The sequence below is a fragment of the Giraffa tippelskirchi genome, chromosome 13 (assembly GCF_054371585.1).
Source record: "Giraffa tippelskirchi isolate mGirTip1 chromosome 13, T2T-mGirTip1v1.2.pri, whole genome shotgun sequence".
NCBI lineage: Eukaryota > Metazoa > Chordata > Mammalia > Artiodactyla > Giraffidae > Giraffa > Giraffa tippelskirchi.
Genome location: NC_137287.1, coordinates 92,082,097 through 92,103,808, shown reverse-complemented (window position 1 = coordinate 92,103,808; position 21,712 = coordinate 92,082,097). Strand labels below are relative to the sequence as shown.

General features: G+C 37.9%; 1 long non-coding RNA gene across 1 annotated transcript; it reads right to left on the bottom strand.

The window, feature by feature from the left end:
- Positions 1–1,425: 1,425 nt before the first annotated feature.
- On the bottom strand, positions 1,426–21,434 carry LOC145532106 (uncharacterized). Its single transcript, XR_014072997.1, has 3 exons — positions 21,313–21,434; positions 2,720–2,913; positions 1,426–1,780 (listed from the first exon to the last, which is right to left on the bottom strand). It is a non-coding gene; the product is annotated as an uncharacterized LOC145532106 (long non-coding RNA).
- Positions 21,435–21,712: the final 278 nt, after the last annotated feature.

Sequence of the window (21,712 nt, the reverse complement as noted above, 5' to 3'; positions counted from 1 at the left end):
TTCATCTATTTTCTCCTCTCTAAAATGAGAGTGTTGGATCAGATTAGATCATCTTTACAATCTCTTCCAGCTCTAATGATATATCAACTCAGTGATGTCAGAAGAGGAAGCAAGCATGTGGGGAAAAATGCATGTGGTTCTTAAAAACAGGATGCCATGAGCCCCACAGAAATGTCAGCATGGCCCTATTTTGACGTCTCTTAAGTTCCTTTCTGGCCCATAAGCCCAGTGGATACTGCACTGTAATCCTTCCTTTGGTGAAAGTGCACAAGGTGTTTGAAGCCTGGGCTTGGAGTTAGCGCACCTTCACTTCTACTATATTCTTTCTGCCAAAACAAGTCACAAAGTCAATTTGTACTCATGGGGTGGGAAAATAGATTTCTCTCTTGATGGGAGGAGCTACAAATATAAGTCACAAAAGGTTTGGATATGAGAAAGGGTGGAGAATCAGGGGTATGTTTGCAATCACTCTAACCCATTCATCGTATAACCATTACCAAAAAATCTGCATGTTGCCAATAAATGTCTTCATCTTCATTAATAGGTCTTCCAGCACCATTTTTTAAGTTCTTGAGGATTCATATATCATTCCAAATACTGAGGTATGTATCGTTGTAAATTATGCCCACAGTCAAACTTATGGACTCACTCATTTTTAGTGTTCAATCTTTGCAAACCAACATAATGTTCTCCACCCCTGAGTGCTCTTGACTGTTGGAAATGAGGGAGTAAAAGTCATCAAATCTTACTGTCCAATATATTTCTTTACCATCTAGGCAAAGAGATCTATATTTTGACCATTTCAAGATCTCATTCTTCTGTAAAATTAATGGTGAGCCAAGGGATGTGGGAAGGGGAAGTAAGGGAATTGTTCTAAGCTTAACTTTGATTTCTGTAAGGAGTTGTGCTTTCCTTAACCTCACACATTCATTGGCATTTGTATGGCAAATCTTCCGTTTTTCTTTTGAATTAAAAATTAAAGTTCCCAAGGGAAATTATGCAATGGGAAATTGACACTTCAATAAACTTGGCTCACACATTTTACTGATTATGGTAAATCTAATTATTGTAATAAAACTTGGGAAAACCAAAAAAATCATCCTTTCATGCTCCAGTGGTACATATTTCTTTCTATTAGGGAAATATCTGTCTGATTAGAGTCTCCTTCCTCAAAAGTAATAAATAAATCAAGAAGTCATTCCAAACTGAGTTTGCTTAAAATGCCTTGCAAAAATCTTGATGACTTCTTAACTATGTTTATGGACTGATGGACCCTTACTCTGCAAACAAACTTAAAATATAATGCATGAAAACGTTAAACTGAAAAAAAATTAAATTATACTCTTGATGCTACTTAGAACTCTGGATTATGGCCTCTTTTGTCTCCTACTTTTTTTTTTTAATTAAAAATACTTACACTGTACCTAAGATGCAAATTTTATTTTCTTTGTGGCAACTGCCTGGGCTCAGTGACCTGGAAAGAAAAGCAGACTCTTGGATTTAGAAGGCTTCATTTCACTTCACGTCCCAGGACTGACTGGTGTGTGGCTTCTCTGCCCTCTGGCCTCTCTGTCCCCCACCATCGCCCATCTTTAACAGGTCACATTGAGAGGCCATGCCTTGAGGTTGGAAAATAAGGTTGACAAACAAGATCCACCAGAAGTGAGGAGATTTCTTCACCAGTGCTGGAGGTTTAACCTGCTCTAAGATCCAAGTGCTTATTCGTCTTTGAAATATAAATCATTCCAATTCCTTTTTTGTTCCTCTACTCTTTCTTTTTCTGGAATAAAAGAGAAAAACATAATGAAATACAATTTCATTGACTTTTTGATAAGCAAAAGAAAGAAACCCTCCCAACTATTCCAGTTGCCTTGATATGAATGATCAAAAATAAGCTTTTAAATTCTAAAATCTCTTCCCAGGAAAATATGTCTATAGTACAGGTCATAGATTTAAGATTCAGTTAATGTAACTTTAACATTCTTCAGCCACTCAAACTTTCTACCCACAGCAATGTTGCTTTTACCTGTTTCTCAAAGAGATATTTTTAAATAAAGTAAATAATCAAAAGAAAAAGTGAGATCAAGTAGACGTAGAAATATGTTGCAGGGCATTTTTTGTATTATATGTATGCAAAGAGGTGTAGTAGGAAATCCAAACCGTTAAATGCACTCCACTCCTTGGTATACCAGGAAATGGCAATCCACTCCAGTGTTCTTGCCTGGAGAATCCCAGGGACAGAGGAGCCTGGTGGGCTGCCTCTATGGGATCACACAGAGTCAGACATGACTGAAGCGACTTAGCAGCAGCAGCAGCCTTGGTATACCACTTATTAACTCTGAATCTTTAAAGAAGTTATTTAACTTTTTTGAACCTCATATTGTTGTAGCCACATGTTCTGGGAAACAAACTCACTTAGAAGGACAGTGCAGGTAGTGGAGTGCAGTTTATTACACCAGCGGGCCCAAGGCAGAGTCTCCTCTTAACCAAGGACCCCAACCAGTTTTTGTGAAAACCTTATATACCCTAAGTGTACGTGCCCAAACCCACTTCCCCAAATTCCCTGAAACTAGTCTGAACAAAGGAAAACAAAGATACAATCAAAGTTAACCTGTGATTCATATGCCTTAAGTCTAGGTAGTTAACAGTAGACAATTATCAATAGGCCTGTGGTCACACCCCAATAAGCATAATAGAATTTATGATTCTATTCGGTTACACAGATAATTAGGGTATTCTTGTAGGCGACGACGGACAGTCTAGGTAGGAGCCCTGGGGCTCTTGCATCCAGGGGGTCTGGTCTTCCAGTTGGTATGTCGTCTCCATAGATACTGGGCATATAGCTCAAAGTCCGCAGTCTGGCCCAAGGTGGAGTCCTGCATTCAAGACGGAGCCTGTTCTCTCAGTTTCCTCCTTCAATATATTCATTCATAAGAAGGAGACAATAACAAATATGAGTATAAAATAATATGATGACAAAAGCATTTTGCATGTTTTACACTGTGCTAAAGCAGTATAAGAATTTTATTTGCTGAAACTGGAAAAGTATTGTGAGCACAACAAGGCCCTGACAATAGAGGATAATTTTAAATGGCCCAACAACAATTCAGCCCAAGACATATTTCACTCTGCTGATCAAGACAAAACAGATTCTTCTTGTTTCTATCATAATGATACTGGATTCTTCAAGTACATTATAGAAGTCACCCAATACTCATAAAGATAAAGTGGATCTTAATCTATATCATTCTAGCTAAGGGGAAAATAAATGAATAATCATATTTCTTTCTGTACTGGCAATATAGACTGCAGTTATCAAATGTTGTTTTTGATTGTTTTAATTGGCATCTATCATCTGATATGTAAAAAGATTCATAATAAAAATGTTTACAAATTAAAATCCAATCTTAAATATTCTGTTTTTTAACAGTACTTTCTATTGATTGGAGTCATCTTTTTCTCTCTCTCTTACACTTTCTGTCTTGATATTCTTAAAGCAGGGCCATATTTGAGACTCTCATAATTCATACATTTTCAAAGTTTTGCCACATTTATTCCTCTTAAGGGCACTGCAAGTATAATAGAAATATTATAGAAAACTGCTGTCTTCATAACTCAAAATTCATATTACTGGATATGAAGCCCTGCTAGTGAAACATTCTGCAGTTGTCAGAATTAGATGTTGGCTTTAAAGAGGAAATTAAATATCCCTCTGAAGTTTAAGGGGAGAAAGTGGAAGTCACTCAGTCATGTCCGACTCTTTGGACTGTGTAGTTCTGTATAGTTCTCCAGGCCAGAATACTGGAGTGGGTAGCTTTTCCCTTCTCCAGGGGATCTTCTGAACCCAGAGACTGAACTCAGGTCTCCTGCATTGCAGGCGGATTCTTTACCAGCTGAGCCACAAGGGAAGCCCTCAGCCACTTCGTGACAGGAGAGGGGAAGGTGACAGTTAAAAGTCAATGTCAAATGTGTTGTTTTTAATTCCTTACACTCCAATGTAAATGAAAAAGAGAAGTTCCATTAATTTGCTTTGAGATTCAAATGGAAAATAAAACAAATTTGAGATGACATTTAAAATTAGGAAGAGCCTGCTTGATTCTTTGCTGGAAAGAAACTTTTCTAGAATGTGTTTGTCAGTCTACATATCAGTGAATGTTTCCCCTCCATTGTCTTCCTAACTACAGATACTGATAACGCTATTTGAATTTTATTTCTCTTCTCTACAACCTTGTTAGTCTTACTACTTGGATAACTGGTCACTGCAAAAGTCTTATCACTCCTCCTTGCTTGTCAACAGAAGAAAAGAAACTAATTAAAATTCCCTGCTCCGTCTCAACCAACCAACAGCTGATGCTGTTATTGTGACCTAAAGTGCCAGGATGCATATCTAAGTCTGGGGAACCAAAAGTGACTCAATAAAACCTTCATGGCAGAAACACACAAAATCATAGCCAGAACAATTCAACTAAATTACTGTAACTGAAAGAATCTTGTTAGTCTTCACATCAAATTTATCTGTTCAAATCCACTTGTTCCTCTTTATTTGGAGTTCTTTTTGAAGTTCTTGGGAGATTTGAGACCAGAGGAAACCAGCTGGGCACGGAGGATAGGGTAATCACTCTATAAATAAGCAATTACATCTCTGGCATTTTTGAAATAAATTCTATCCTGGCAAAGACTTAAACCTTGTGTCAAGTGATGATGCTAATAAGAAGTTTCTGTTCTGTGAAACTATGCAAAAGGACATGTGTAGTGAGCAGGCTCTTGACTGTGGTGCTCAGCTTCAACACCATCTAAGGTGACTAGTCTTCTGTTTCATTTCTGTGGTTTTGGCCATAACTACTTTGGCCATAGGGCATTTAAGAACAAAGCCTTCATACTCCATGTCCTGTCATCTCTGTGTGGGTGGAGTTCACTGCCTCCAGTTGTTACTTTAGCTTGGCCTTAGGCCATTTAGTTCTTCCACCAGGCATGAAAATTGTGATTTTTTTTTTTCTTTTTCCTCAGGAGTTGTTTTGAATGAATAAAGAGTCTGTGACCTCCTCATTAATTCATTCTAAGATATTGAAGAGATTACTTAACTTCTAAGGGTCTTACATTCTAACTTTGGAACATAAAATTGAACACATTTCCTTCAGCTCATGTGGTGGACTGTTCTGAAGTTTGATTGAGTTATGCAAAGTGTTTTAAAAATCATAAAAATTTATGGAAAGGGAAGAAATGAAGATATCACCTGGTCACAAATTCACTTCCTGTTTGTTATATTAATTCAGTCTTCTTTTGAGGGGTCAGCCATATTCTTATGACATTAAAATCCTATCAAGATTCACTATCTGAAAGAAGGAAGCCATTTTTTGACATGATAAAACTTCAACAAATTTTAAATAGTTTTCACTCACTCTTAAATCAGTCTCTACAACACACTTAAAAATATTTATAAACTAAGTATGTCAATCCAGTTTTGTCTTTTTTTCTGTTCAATGTCCTGAAACTAATATATCTGCTAGTCTAAGATCCATTCAGTTTCCTTGGATTAGAACCTCTTTCAACTGCTCACTCACATTCTGATGAAAATTCAGTAGTTGATATTTCTGTATCACATTTCTCTTTATCTCTCCCTGACCCTATTTCCTGATTATCACTCATAACCTCATATATCTGCAAGATGAATGCAAAATTTTCTCACTCATGTCTGGGAGCTCATTTTCTGGCAAGAGGTTCAGGGTCTCAGGGTCTCAGGATCTCAGGACTCATTTCAGAGTCTGTACCCCAGCCCCAAGCCTGTAACAACTCCTTTCAGAAGCGTAATTAATCCTTGTAGTCACATATAACACAAATTATTCACTACTTCACATGGAAAGTGTTCTGCCCCATATTCAACATCGGGGAAACTCATTTGAGCCATTCAGTTCAGTTCAGTTGCTCAGCTGTGTCCAACTCTTTGCGACTCCAAGGACCGCAGCACACCAGGTCTCCCTGTCCATCACCAACTCCCGAAGTTTACCCAAGCTCATGTCCATTGAGTCGGTGATGTCATCCAACCATCTCATCCTCTGTCATCCATTTCTCCTCCTGCCTTCAATCTTTCCCAGCATCAGGGTCTTTTCAAACGAGTCAGCTCTTCGCATCAGGTGGCCAAAGTATTGGAGTTTCAGTTTCAACATCACTCCTACCAATCAACACACAAGAATGATTTCCTTTAGGATGGACTAGTTGGATCTCCTTGAAATCCAAGGGACACTCAAAAGTTTTCTCCAACACCACAGTTCAAAAGCATCAACTCTTTGGTGCTCAGCTTTCTTTATAGTCCAACTCTCACATCCATACATGACTACTGGAAAAAACCGTAGCCTTGACTAGACAGACCTTTGTTGGCAAAGTAATGTCTCTGCTTTTTAATATGCTGTCTAGGTTGGTCATAACTTTCCTTCCAAGGAGAAAGCGTCTTTTAATTTCATGGCTGCAGTCACCATCTGCAGTGATTTTGGAGCCCCAAAAAATAAAGTCTACCACTTTTTCCACTGTTTCTCCATCTATTTGCCATGAAGTGATGGGACCAGATGCCATGATATTACTTTCCTGAATGTTGAGTTTTAAGCCAACTATTTCACTCTTCTTTTTCACTTTCATCAAGAGACTCTTTAGTTCTTCTTCATTTTCTGTCATAAGGGTGGTGTCATCTGCATATCTGAGGTTATTGATATTTCTCCTGGCAATCTTGATAACAGCTTGTGCTTCATCCAGCCCAACGTTTCTCATGATGTATGCTACATATAAGTTAAATAAGCAGGGTGACAATATACAACCTTGACATATGCCTTTCCTGATTTGGAACCAGTCTGTTGTTCCATGTCCAGTTCTAACTGTTGCTTCCTGACCTGCATACCGATTTCTCAAGAGGCAGGTCAGGTGGTCTGGTATGCCCATCTCTTTAAGAATTTTCCATAGTTTGTTGTGATCCACACAGTCAAAGGCTTTGGCATAGTCAATTAAGCAGAAATAGATGTTTTTTTGGAACTCTCTTGAGTTTTCAATGATCCAATGGATGTTGGCAATTTGATCTCTGGTTCCTCTGCCTTTTCTACATCTGCATGAACATCTGGAAGTTCACGGTTCACGTATTGTTGAACGCTGGCTTGGAGGATATGAACGTTACTTTGCTTGCGTGTGAGATGAATGCAATTGTGCGGTAGTGTGAGCATTCTTTGGCATTGCCTTTCTTTGGGATTGGAATGAAAACTGACTTTTCCTGTCTTGTGGCCACTGCTGAGTTTTCCAAATTTGCTAGCATATTGCATGCAGCACTTTCACAGCATCATCTTTTAGGATTTGAAATAGCTCAACTGGAACTCCATCACTCCACCAGCTTTGTTCGTAATGATGCTTCCTAAGGCCCACTTAACTTCACATTCCAGGATGTCTAGCTCTAGGTGAGTGATCACACCATCGTGATTATCTGGGTCGTGAAGATCTTTTTTGTACAGTTCTTTCTGTGTATTCTTGCCACCTCTTCTTAATATCTTCTGCTTCTGTTAGGTCCGTACCATTTCTGTCCTTTATTGAGCCAACCTTTGCATGAAATGTTGCCTTGGTATCTCTAGTTTTCTTGAAGAGATCTCTAGTCTTTCCCATTCTATTGTTTTCCTATATTTCTTTGCACTGATCACTGAGGAAGGCTTTCTTATCTCTCCTTGCTATTCTTTGGAACTCTGCATTCAAATGGTTATATCTTTCCTTTTCTCCTTTGTTTTTCGCTTTTCTTCTTTCACAGCTATTTGTAAGGCCTCCTCAGAGAGCCATTTTGCTTTTTTACATTTCTTTTTCTTGGGGATGGTTTTGATCCCTGTCTCTTGTACGATGTCATGAACCTACATTCATAGTTCATCAGGCACTCTGTCTATCAGAATTAGTCCCTTAAATCTATTTCCCACTTCCATTGTATAATTGTAAGGGTCATATTCCTCTTTAATTATTGAAATAAGAGGAAGGATGTACATGTGTGCTAAGTCATGTCCAACTCTGTGCAACCCTATGGACTGCAGTCTGCCAGGCACTGCTGTCCATGAAATTCTCCATACAAGAATACTGGAGTAGGTTGTAGGTCCCTTCTTCCAGGGGATCTTCCAACCCAGGGATCCAAACCTGTGTCTCTTAAGTCTACTTGCATTGGCAGGTGGATTCTTTACCACTATTGCCACCTGAGAAGCCCAAGGGGAAGGATACATTCCAGATAATTAAATGATTGAAGTAGAGGATCAGGTCTTAATGTTCCCCTGGATGTGCAGCACAGGTGTGCATACTTCTCCATTCATTACAACAAAGGGTGTATATATTATTAAGAATGCCTATTTTAGGTAAAAATATGTCTCTCAGATCCTCCAACCCCTAAGAATATTTGACACATATGCATTATGTTACCCCAGTTGCTACTGATAAAAGGCAATTCGTGTAGTCCACTAACTCAAAAACCCAGGATCTTTTATGAACCTTGGAGAGGAAACAGAGTATTGAGTCATCCAAGCTGCTTGATTTATCAGTTTAGAGGCATCAGTTACTAAAGTGTTGTGATATCAAGCACATGCATGGGGAGAATATATAGTCGAGTATTTTTATAAGGAATTAGTCAATGTAATTGTGGACTGTAAAGAGATTGTTATACAACTTCATTAAAGGTTGTAAAGACCCCATGACATCTTTCCATGTCATAAATACATCATCAGAGACCATTATGGTCTCTAATGATGACTTCTCACATCTATTCATCAAAAATGAGTAAATGCCTAAGGAGAGCAGTCTATGCAGCTTTTCATGGTTATGATAACTCCATCTGTGAAATTTCTTATGATATTGTCATATATTTACATAAGCTGCTACACAGTGTGAAGATAAGTGTATTTGCTTTTTGCTCTATATTCTTATAACCACATTTAGATAAAGAAAATAAAATCTGACCTGACATCAATAGTTTATAAAATAATATTTTTAAAAAAAGGAGAAAAAAAGAAGAAAGGAAAAGAGGAGAGGGATAAGAGGAGGAGAGGCAAATAGAAAAGAACAAGTTAAAATTATTTAAAGTAATTGTATACTACAGATCTATCTGTGTTGGTGAGTATATGTGTTAATTGTATCAGACATGTTTGACTTTTAGAGTAATTTACAATAAAGCAATAAAACTGATCACTCTTTTTGCTTAATATTTTAACTTCAGTTCACTTCGATCGCTCAGCTGTGTCCAACTATTTGCGATCACATGGATGGCAGCACACCAAGCTTCCTGTCCATCACCAACTCCCAGAGCTTGCCCAAATCACGTCTATCGAGTCAATGATGCCATCCAACTATCTCAACCTCTATCGTCCCCTTCTGCTCCTGCCTTCAATCTTTATCGCCATCAGAGTCTTTTCCATTGATTCAGTTCTTCATGCCAGGTGGCCAAAGTATTCAAGTTTCAGCTTCAACACCAGTCCTTCCAATGAATATTTAGGACCGATTTCCTTTAGGATTGACTGGTTGTATCTCCTTGCAGTCCAAGGGACTCTCAAGAGTATTCTCCAACACCACAGTTCAAAAGTAATAATTCTTCAGTGCTCAACTTTCTTTATAGTCCAACACTTATATCCATATATGACTACTGGAAAAACCATAGCTTTGACGAGATGGACCTTTGTTGGCAAAGTAATGTCTCTGCTTTTTAATATGCTGTCTAGTTTGGTCATATCTTTTCTTCTAAGACTTACAAAGAGTCTTTCGATTTCATGGCTACTGTCACCATCTCCAGTGATTTTGAAGCCCAACAAAATAAAGTCTGTCATTGTTTCCATTGTTTCTCCACCTATCTATTTGCCATGAAGTGATGGGACAGGATGCCATGATATTAGTTTTCTAAATGTTGAATATGAAGCCAAATTTTTCACTCTCCTCTTTCACTTTCATCAAGAGGCCCTTTGGTGCTTCTTTACTTTCTGCCATAAGAGTGGTATCATCTGTATATCTGAGGTTATTGATATTTCTCCTAGAAATCTTGATAACAGCTCATGCTTCATCTAGCCCGGTATTTTTCATGATATACTCTGCATAATAGTTAAATAAGCAAGGTAACAATATACAGCTTTGACATATGCCTTTCCCAATTTGGAATCAGTCTGTTGTTCCATGTCCAGATCTAACTGTTGTTTCTTGATCTACTTATAGGTTTCTCAGGAGGCAGTTCAGGTGGTCCGGTATTCCCATCTCTTTCAGAATTTTCCACAGTTTGTTGTGATCCACACAGTCAAAGGCTTTGGCATAGTCAATAAAGCAGAAATAGATGTTTTTCTGGAACTCTCTTGAGTTTTCGATGATCCAATGGATGTTGGCAATTTGATCTCTGGTTCCTCCACCTTTTCTAAAACCAGCTTGAACATCTGGAAGTTCACAGTTCACATATTGCTGAAGCCTGGCTTGGAGAATTTTGAGCATTACTTTACTAGTGTGTGAGATGAGTGAAATTGTGCAATAGTTTGAGCATTCTTTGGCATTGCCTTTCTTTGGGACTGGAATGAAAATTGACCTTTTCCAGTCCTGTGGCACAGCTGAGTTTTCCAAATTTGCTGGCATATTGCAGCAGCACTTTCACAGCATCATCTTTTAGGATTTGAAATAGCTCAACTGGAATTCCATCACCTCCACTAGCTTTGTTTGTAGTGATGCTTCCTATGGCCCACTTGACTTCACATTCCAGGATGTCTGGCTCTAGGTGAGTGATCACACCATCATGGTTACCTGGGTCGTGAAGATCTTTTTTGTACAGTTCTTCTGTGTATTCTTGCCACCTCTTCTTAATATCTTCTGCTTCTGTTAGATCCATACCATTTCTGTCCTTTATTGAGCTGACCTTCGTATGAAATGTTCCCTTGGCATCTCTGATTTTCTTGAAGAGATCTCTAGTCTTTCCCATTCTATTGTTTTCCTCTATTTCTTTGCACTGATTGCTGAGGAAGGCTTTCTTATCTGTCCTTGGTATTCTTTGGAACTCTGCATTCAAATGGGTATGTCTTTCCTTTTCTCCTTTGCCTTTAGCTTCTCTTGTCTTATCAGCTATTTTGCCCTTTTGCGTTTCTTTTTCTTGGGTATGGTCTTGATCACTGCCTCATGTACAGTGTCACGAACTTCTGTCCATAGCTCTTCAGGCACTCTGTCTTTCAGATCTTATCCCTTGAATTCCATTTGTCACTTCCACTGTATAATTGTAATGGGTTTGATTTAGGTCATACCTGAATGGTCTAGAGGTTTTTCCTACTTTCTCCAATATGTCTGAATCTGGCAATATAGAGTTCATGATCTGAGACACAGTTCATGGTCTTGTTTTTGTTGACTATATACAGCTTCTCCACCCCTGGCTGTAAAGAATATAATCAATCTGATTTCGTTATTGACCATCTACTGATGTCCATGTGTAGAGTCTTCTCTTGTGTCATTGGAAGAGGGTGTTTACTATGACCAGTGCATTCTCTTGGCAAAACTCTGTTAGGCTTTGCCCTGCTTCATTTTATACTCCAAGGCCAAATTTCCTGTTACTCCAGGTATCTCTTGACTTCCTACTTTTGCATTCCCATCCTCTATAATGAAAACAACATCTTTTTTGGTTGTTATTTCTAGAAGGTCTTGTAGGTCTTCTTAGTACCATTCAACTTCAGCTTTTTCAGCATTACTGGTTGGGGCATAGACTTGGATTACTATGACATTCAATGGTTTCCTTGGAATCAAAGAGATATCATTCTATTGTTTTAGAGATTGCACCCACATACTGCATTTCTTACTCTTTTGTTGAGTATGATGGCTACTCCAGTTCTTCTAAGGGATTCTTGCCCATAGTAGTAGATATAATGGTCATCTGAGTTAAATTCACCATTCCATTCCATTTTAGTTCACTGATTCCCAAAATGTCAATGTTCACTCTTGCCATCCCCTGCTTCCAATTGACCTTGATTCATGGACCTAATATTCCAGGATCCTATGCAATATTGTTCTTACAGCATCAGACTTAATTCCATCATCAGTCACATCCACAACTGGGTGTTGTTTTCACTTTGGCTCTTTTATTCATTCTTTCCGTTGTTATTTTTCCACTCTTCTCCAGTAGCATGTTGGGCACCTACCAACCTGGGGAGTTTATCTTCCAGTGTCATATTTTTTGTCAAATCAAAATGGCAGAATAGAAGGACGTGTCCTCATCTTCTCCTGCAAGAACTCCAAAAATGAAACTTGCTGCTGAACAACCATAAACAGAATAATGTTGGATTCCACCAAAAAAGATACCCCACCCTGAAGGGCAAAGGAGAAGCCCCAGCAACACGGTAGGAGGGTCAAAATTAAATTTAGAATCAAATCCCATACCCAACAGTGACACTTGGAGGGCTCAAAGAAAACCTTGTGCACAACAGGAGACTCCACAGAGACTGAGTCAGACCTGCCTTTGAGTGTTTAATTGTCTCCTGCAGAGGTACAGGTCAGCAGTGGCTTGCCACAGGGACAGGGGCTCTGGATGCAGCAGTCTTTGGTGTGGCATTAAGCCCTCTTGGAGGAGGTCACCATTAACCCCACCATAGAGGAACTGAGCAGATGATCCACAAACTGCAGAACAATTATTCCAAAGAAATTCTCACACTGCTAAGAAAGTTCTAAGACCCACAGCAAATTTCTCAAACTGGGGATCTGGCAAAGGGACTGAGAACCCCCAGGGAATTTGACTTTGGAGGCTAGTGGGATTTGATTACAGAACTTACACAGGACTGGGGAAACAGACTCTTGGAGGGCACAAACAAAACCTTGTGCACACGAGGAAACCCAGGAGAAAGGAGGAGTTGACCCCACAAGAGACTAACCCAGACCTGCCTGTGAGTGTCCAGGAGTCTCTGGTTGAGGTATGGGTTGGCGGTGGCCTGCTACAGCATTGGGGGCACTGAGTATGGCAGTGCGTGCACAGGAACTTTTGAAGGAGGCCGCCATTATCTTCAGTACTTCCACTATAGTTTGGTCTCTCAGGCCAAACAACAGGGAGGAACACAGCCCCACTTATCAATAGAAAATTGGATTAAAGATTTGCTGAGCACAGTCCTACCCATCAGAACAAGACCCAGTTCTACCCCGCCTCCGCCCCCCAGTCACTCTCTCCCATCAAAAAGCTTCCATAAGCCTCTTATCCTTATCCCTTAGAAGGCTGCTGCTGCTGCTGCTGCTAAGTCGCTTCAGTCGTGTCCGACTCTGTGAGACCCCATAGATGGCAGCCCATGAGGCTCCTCCACCCCTGGGATTCTCCAGGCAAGAACACTGGAGTGGGGTGCCATTGCCTTCTCCACCTCAGAGGGAAGGTAGAATGAAAACCACAATCACAGAAAACTAATCAAACTGATCACATGGACCACAGCTTTGTCTAACTCAATGGAACTATGAGCCATGCTGTGTAGGGCTATCCAAGACAGACAGGTCATGGTGGAGCATTCTGACAAAACGTGGTCCACTGGAAAAGGAAATGGCAAACTACTTCAGTATTCTTGCCTTGAGAACCCCATGAACAGTATGAAAAGTGTTTTAGTTTAATTTCAATATATTCTTTAGGCCCACACATTGTATATTGTCATAAATTCACAGTTTCTTCCCTTCTGCCTCCTTCTTCTCAGTATGTCTATAAAATAAGATCAGACTAAAGCAATGGTTTCCAAACTTGTTCAATGAAGTCAGGCATTATTCTTGGGTTTTCAAAGCCTTCTACAGAGAGGCCAGTGGGCAAGGCAGTCTCAACAACACCATCCTACCCCAACCATGGAAGGTCCACTTTCATCTGTTTTCCAATTTGGGTATCAAAGTGTGGAATCCACTGGGCTTTAAACTCTCATGATCTTTTATTTTTGTATGATTATCAGGGATCATCATGGAATGGTGGTAGCAAGGAAGAGGAGCTTTCAAGGAGCTCCCTTGTCCTATGCCTTCCTGCCAGTGATTTTAGACTTTAGAAGTTATCATCAAGTGAAGTCATATATAATAAGCATTGTGTTCATATGTGCCTATGTGTATGTGTGTAAAGTGTTAATTTGTTAAACACAAATATTTAAACATCCCATAATTTCTGTGAACCTGAATTGGCAATGCCTCATTTTCAAATGAGAGGTCTTAAACCACAGAAATTGCTTACCAATTTCTTGACTTCTATAGGGTTCTGATAATCAACTACCAACAAGCCAGTAAAATCCAAGTTATGCCTTCCAGCTACAAGTCTAGGAAAGTATTTCTGGGGGTTATGAACTCCTTTGCCAGTCAAAGCACTCTCCAACACCACTGGGTTCTTCTTAAGGACTAGGCACTATACAGATCACTTCACTAGGTTTATTCATTTGGTCCCAACAACAGCCTATTATTATCACAAATTTAGATGAGGAAGGTGATCTTTAGAGAGGTTAACCAAGTCAAAATCACACATAGTAAGTGGCAGGTTCATTCCAATACAAGCAGGCTGCTTTTAGAGACCAAGAGACTAACTATTGAGTTCCATTTGCTTTAAAGTTAATACAAATTACTGTATTTTTCACTTTGGAACATATTGGAAATGACCAAGAGTTAACCCAAGAAAAGAGCAGTTAGTTTCATGCTTTTTATGTATTTTTGCTTTAGGCAATCTAATTGAGGATGGTAAAATGAAACAAAAATTTAAAATTAATTTCTGAAATTCTCATGAAGTACAAACAAAATTTAAATAATTAAATGTTCAAATGATATTATTGGTTAAGTTTGAAATTATCTAAGCTTAAAACTCACTAAATCTTTTGAATTTATATATATCAGTGTATTTTATATGTAAATACATATATATGCATATATACACAAAATTTACCTACAAATATACATATATAAAATAATCTAATGACATAGTAAGATAATTTCTTTAAAAAAGTGCATTGAGATTGGCATGAAAACTTATGACTATGAAGAATCAATAGTCAGAATATATAAAGAATTGCAACTCAAAAAATGAGGAAACAACCCAATCCAAAAATGAGCAAATGATCTAAATAGACATTTTTCTAGAGATGATATACAAATAGCCAATAAGCACATGAAAAGATGCTCACCATCTCTAGTGATCAGAGAAGTCAAAATCAAAACCAAAGATGAGACACCATTTCACACCCATTAGGATAGTTACTAGAAAAACAAAAACAGAAAGTAATAAGTTTGGCAAAGATGAACACTTGTGCACTGCTAGTAGGAATGTAAAACAGTACAGATTGTGTAAAGCAGTTTGATGTTTTCTCAAAACAAAGAATAAACAGAAATATCATAAGGAACAATTCCCCTTGTTTGTTCTCTGTATGTTTAGATTATAATGTTACCATGAAGAGGAAAAATTATACCCTAAAAATAGATGCCTTCAGTATGCACTGTGTATAACACATTTATAACTTGGTTCTTCCTTCACAGCACATTGGAGAGACAGAGAAAGAAACTAAGAAAAACTTAGAAACAAATCACATTGAAAGTAAATAGCCTTACTTTTCATGCATCCTTAAATCTGAAGAGCTAAACCCAAAGGACTTTATGGTGACAGGCAGAAATAAAGTTTAACTCAACTGAACAGGAAAAGCCCAACTCATTCAACTCAAAGCCCTGATGCTTATAGAAGGTATTTGGAGACAAATCCTTACTATGGTGATCCCTAGAAGAGAAGAATAGATGGGGAATGAGCCCACCATGTAATGAAAGGAAAAGAGGAGTGAATCCATCACTATGCTGATGTTTGGAGGAGCTGAAAATATGCAGTGATACTTAAGAAATATTCTAAAATAATTTCCAATCGGAATTACAAGATCCAAAGGCAATTCCATTCATATTAAGGTTTTTAGCTTGCTTTGTCTAAATAACACTGTCCAAGCCCCCTAAATAAGTGTATGTCTCTTGACTGAATGTGGCTATACAATGTAAGTGATGAGGGGAGAAAATAATGTATTAAAACTGATCTATGTACTGTTTCATCACCTAGCATATTTTTGTGTCCACAATGAGAAAAGTAATATCCTTCTCTGAGGCTTCTCTCACAAAATGGGAAAGAAACAGAAGAAAGTGGGTTTAAAACTTTGCTCCCTATATATGTGATTTAAAGGAATTTGTTTCAGAGAGACTTCAATGCCTTAACTCTGGCAAATGAACAGAGGCAGTCAACCAGCACAAGGCAGTGTTCACAACTTCTACTCACACATATGACCACATGCTCATTTTCCCATTTCTGCTGCTGTGCAGCCTTTCTGTACTAATCCATTGATTGCCTGATTTAGTGTGCAAGGAAAATATACCCTCTCACAAAACCAGCTCATCCTGTCCTATAAAGAATCTTCATGAAAGCTCACCAAAGTGTTCAGAGGCATATAAAAACAACAGCAATTACAGAGACTCCAATGAGATGGAATCAACTCTTAGCTTTAGTTTCAGGTAAAAGAGGAGAGGTTTACAGGGCCCCAGGCTAACTTTGCATTCTCTGCTTTCCTTTCCACCTACACCCCCAAACTAGAAGATAGCTAGAGGAGCTTCCCTTATTGGATTGAGGGAATGGTATTGCTGTGAGCATTGCAGGAATGTTTCAAGGGGAAGGGGCTGGAGACAGGGCAAAGGAACTCTGGGGGAAGGCAGGGGGTTGTAGGGGGGACTGTGCATGTTTAATAAATTCAAACCTCTTCCACAAATTAAGTGAAATATTTTAAAAGGAAACAATATTACTTACATTTTATTTGTTTCAGCTACTTGGTTACAGCTCCACTTGGGCACAATTAATGGAGGAAATAGAGTATTTTATAAGCCCAAGACTCTCCTTCAATCTGTGACCAAAAAAAATTCTTTGCCTTAATCACTATGCATTCCTTTCGGATAGTTTGTATGTTGCCAAAACAATTATCCCAGCTTAAGAAAAGATTCTGTCTAGTCATTCTCCTCAAAGATTTAACAGTTGGGCTGTAGAATGCTCCTGTTTGTAAATAAATAGTGAACTTTGTCATAATATCTGCATATGTATTTTAAAATAACCCCTAATAATGCACTATTTTATGTGTTTTTATGTGCATTCACATGAACACACACACATGGGCCACTGAAAGCCAAGTTTTTTGTAAATCTGAGAAGTGAACTGTGGCATGGATGCCCTGAAAATCCTGTTTTCAGGAAATAAATTCCCTTGCTCATCCCAGATGCTATGTTCACCAAAAAGAAAAAAAGAATAGCTTTTAATTGATCATGTAAATAAAGAAATGTCCTGGAAACTAGATATTTTAAAAAGTAAAGAAAAGAAATCAAAAGAAGCCCCCCCAAAAAATTTAAAAAATCCAATTTCTTCAAATTTGAACAAAAAGAAAAACAACTCCAAAAATTTCTTAATGGACCAAAACATCCAAAGGTAATGGGAACAGAATGCTGGAGGTTTCCATCGCAAAGGCTTTTTCTGTGTTTTCTCTTCCATCATTTGGAATAATCACAGACATTTCACAATATTCTTAATTTTCTCAGAGCTTTCACAATTCTAATCTTTGAAAATAAGCTATTTGAATATTTTTTTCTTCTGAGAAGGATCATCTTAAATATATGTCCTTTACTTTCCTTCTGTTATATGCAAAGTAAACCAGAAAGAGAGATCTCAAGTCAGAGCAGAATGAAGGTAAAAGATCAAAAATCCCAGAGTGACTGAGATAAGCGAGGGTATCATTTTGAGTATTACCCTCAAATGCATTCATCCCAACTTTCTTTTCAGACACCATAAAAGGCAGCCAATCCAAGTTCACCAGCTGAAGTATAGACTGTGTGAACATTCCTAACCTCTGAAGAGCATAGCAAAATAAATAATCTCCCAACCCACTTTTGTTTCTGCTTTTCCCTTCCCTCCACACCTATAAATATAGTTTATTGTATACATAGCTTTTAGGGTCAAGTATTAATGATGAGAACCATTAAGAGGGCAAAGATCAGTGGCTCCTGATTTCAGTGACCCTTAAATTTAATCTAGCGTGGTAGGAATAGAATTAAAAGTGATGAACTTGTAAAGTGTTAATAAACCTGCTCCACTCACACAATTGAGCAGCAACAGAGGAATGAAAGAAATTTAAACAATAAAAACGAACTTTGTGATCTAATTACAGGCCCAGAGTTAAAGGTGAACATTCACAGCCAACTGACATGCATGAAGGCCAGACTCTGACATCCTTAAAACATCATGTGTTCTGGGACCCAGCTGCCATTTTGGAATGTTATCAAACAAACACTGGCCTTTATTTCACTTAGCTTTATGTCCATTTCAATAAAACAGAGGGTAAGACAGCATTTTGGAAAATATAGAAACCAATTTCTTTAGCTCAGTTGAATTTTATCTTTCAAAATACATCTTTCAAACCAGTCACATTTACACCTATTTTTGATCCCTTTCAACTTGAGAACTTAGTAGTCTAGTCTTTTCTTTTGCTCACCTTTCCTCCACCTGTTTTTATTTAAATACATGTTATTTTCTTTTGTGATTTGAAAGATAATTTCAGTTTTTCCATTTTGTAAAATATCAGAAACATATTCTTTCTGAGTTTATATCACTATCATTTCCCAGTGATAATTCCTTTCTTGAATTTTTTAAATCTAGTCTAAGAAAAAAAAATTTAATAAAGTGATTAATTTAGGAGTGGTTTTCAACCTTTTATTTTTTAAGTTTTTAAAAAGTTTCACAAATATTAATAACACAGATAGTTCTTTCTACCCTTCACACAGTTTTCCCAAATTTTCACAATTTATATCATTATAGTTATAATGATCAAAATGAGGAAATTAATATTATTAATACTATTAACTAATCTACAGATTTATTTAAATGTCACCAAGCCAGTTGTTTTTCTCTCCAGGATACAATCCAGATGCGTTTATCTGTCGTGTCTCCTTTGTCATCTCAGGTCCTTACAGTTTCTCCATCTTTCTTTATACTTATGACTTTGACTTTTTAAAGTTGGTTATTCAGTGGAATGTCTCTCAGTGTAGATTTATCTTATATTTTTCTCATGATTAGGTTAAAGCTATACATTTCGACAAGAATATTGCAGAAGTGACGTTGTGTCCTTCTCAGTGGGTTATATCAGAAGGGATATTGATACATCTTAGAACTGGTAATGTAAACCTTAATCTTTTGAATGCTGTCGTGGCTGTCAGATTTCTCCACTGTTAAGTTACTACTTTTCTCTTTGTAATTAATACACAGCTTGTGGGACAATACCTTGAGACTATGCAACTATCTTGTTTTTTATGATATTTAATTTTAGCATGTCCCAGCCTGCAGTCATTGTTATTGTGGTTGCTTAATGATGATTCTCTGTTTCCTTCATTCAGACCAGGAGGCTCCTGTGTCTTTTTGCCCTGCTGCATTCTTTTTTCAACACTACATAACTTTTGGCAACAGAAGAGATTGCACATTCGTTTTGTGTTTTCTCTACCCCATACCTAGAATCAAGCAAGGAGCCTTTCTTTCTTTATTGGAGAATAATATTTAGAAACTAGTATCTTGATGGAGAGCATGCTTATTGCTACTTAGGAAAAATGTATGTGTGTACTAACCCGTGGGGCTTCCCAGGTGGCTCAGTGGTAAATAATCCACCTGTCAATGCAGAAGATTCAAGTTCAATTGCTTGGTTGTGAAGATCCTCTGAAAATGGAAATGGCAACCCATTCCAATATTCTTGCCTGGAAAATCCTATAGACAGCTGAGCCTGGAGGGCTACAGTCTATGAGGTCACAAAGAGTCAGACACAACTGAGTGACTAAGCATAAGCACGTGATACTAACCCCTATACATTAATACAAAAACAGGTATGTCTCTGTATCTACCTGTCTCTATATGTCTATGTAAAGCCATGAGTTTATACTGATACCTCTGATTTCACCCATTGCCACGGTGTGCATTATGGTCTCCATTTTCTCCTATTTATAGTTCTTACTCTGCTGGTGGGAAACTTGGCTCTCAATATACAAAATTGATTTACTTATTTGTTCAGTCTCAGTATACACATAAAGTAATTACAGAGCTTCTCACCTATATATATATTAGAAAGAAATTTACTCACTAGAGCACAATATTTGTGAGTAGTTCTTCTTGTCTTTTACCTTAAGTATGAAGACAAAATGCTGTCCTTTTAAAGTCCTTTGGCTCTTTTCCTTTCCACCCCTTCTGTGTGATTGTGTTATTCATTTGCAGTGCAGCTAGGTTCACCTGTTACCATTTTTTATTCCAGCACACACACACATTCACACATTTTGGGTTTAATTATTCATTTACGTTTTGGTCATGCAAACATGATCATGATTCAAAGAGTCAGAGCTATGCAACAAAATTAAGTGACACTCAGAGAAGGGTCACGCAATGTCCATTGTTGTTGTTCAGTCTTTAAGTGATGTCCAACTTTTTGCAACCCCATGGACTGCCCCACACCAGGCTTCCCTGTCCTTTACTATCTCCCAGAGTTTACTCAAACTCATGTCCATGGAGTCAGTGATGCCATCTAACCATCTCATCCTTTGCTGCCCTCTCTTCCTTTTGCCTTTAATCTTTCCAGCGTCAGGGTATTTTCCAATGAGTTGACTCTTTGCATCATGTGGCCAAAGTAATGGAGCTTCAACTTCAGTTTCAGCCTTTCCAATGAATATCCAGAGTTGATTTCCTTTAGGATTAACTGGTTTGATCTCCTTGCTGTCCAAGGAACTCTCAAGAGTCTTCTCCAGCACCATAATTCAAAAGCATCAATTCTTCAGTTGGACCACTGAGGAATTCATGGTCTAACTCTCTTATCTGCACATGACTACTGGGAAAGCCATAGCTTTGCCAGCAAAGTGATGTCTCTGCTTTTTAATATGTGGTCTACGTTTCTCATAGCTTTCCTTCCAAGGAATATCCATGCCATCCCATTTTCTCTACTCCTTACACACACACTCACACACATACCGTAGGTAACCAGACTTTTTTTTATTTTCTGGTTTATCCTTTCTATATTTTTGGCACAAAGGAGCAGATAATGGCATATTTTCTAACATCCCATTTTTTTCCTTACATGAAGTGTATTATACTTTAAGTATCTCTTGTGCATTGACTTTTGCACTTAAACAGTATGTCCTACAAATCACTCCATAATTTTTTAGAGATCTTTCTTATTTTTCTTTACAGCTACGTAGTACTCCATTCTGTGGCTGTACCATAGCTTATTCAAGTACAATAAGTAAGACTTTAGGTGGTTTCTAATATTTTAAAATTATAAACAATGCAGAAATGAATAATCTTACTTGCAATTTTTTGCTGTTGTTGTTGGAAGGCGTATCTGCAGTGCAGGTTTCTTGTTCAAAGATTGCTGGGTTGAGAGATAAGGACACATAAGGTTTTGTTCAGTGTTGCCAGGATTCCCTTCAGAAGTTTCTTCTGGTTTGCAATTCCTACCTTCAATGTACAAGAATGTCTGTTCCCCTGTAGCCATGCCAACAGAATGTGTTGTCCCAATTTACTTTTTCATCAGTCCAATGGGTGAGAAGTATTGTTTTCATTTGCATTTTTCCTTTATAGTTATGAGTGATTGTGAACATGTTTTCACTTGATTGTCATTTTTGTTTCCTTTTTTTTTTTGATAAATTGTCTGTTTATTCCTGCTTTTCTGCTGGATTTTTACCCTATGTCCTTTAATGTTTAAGA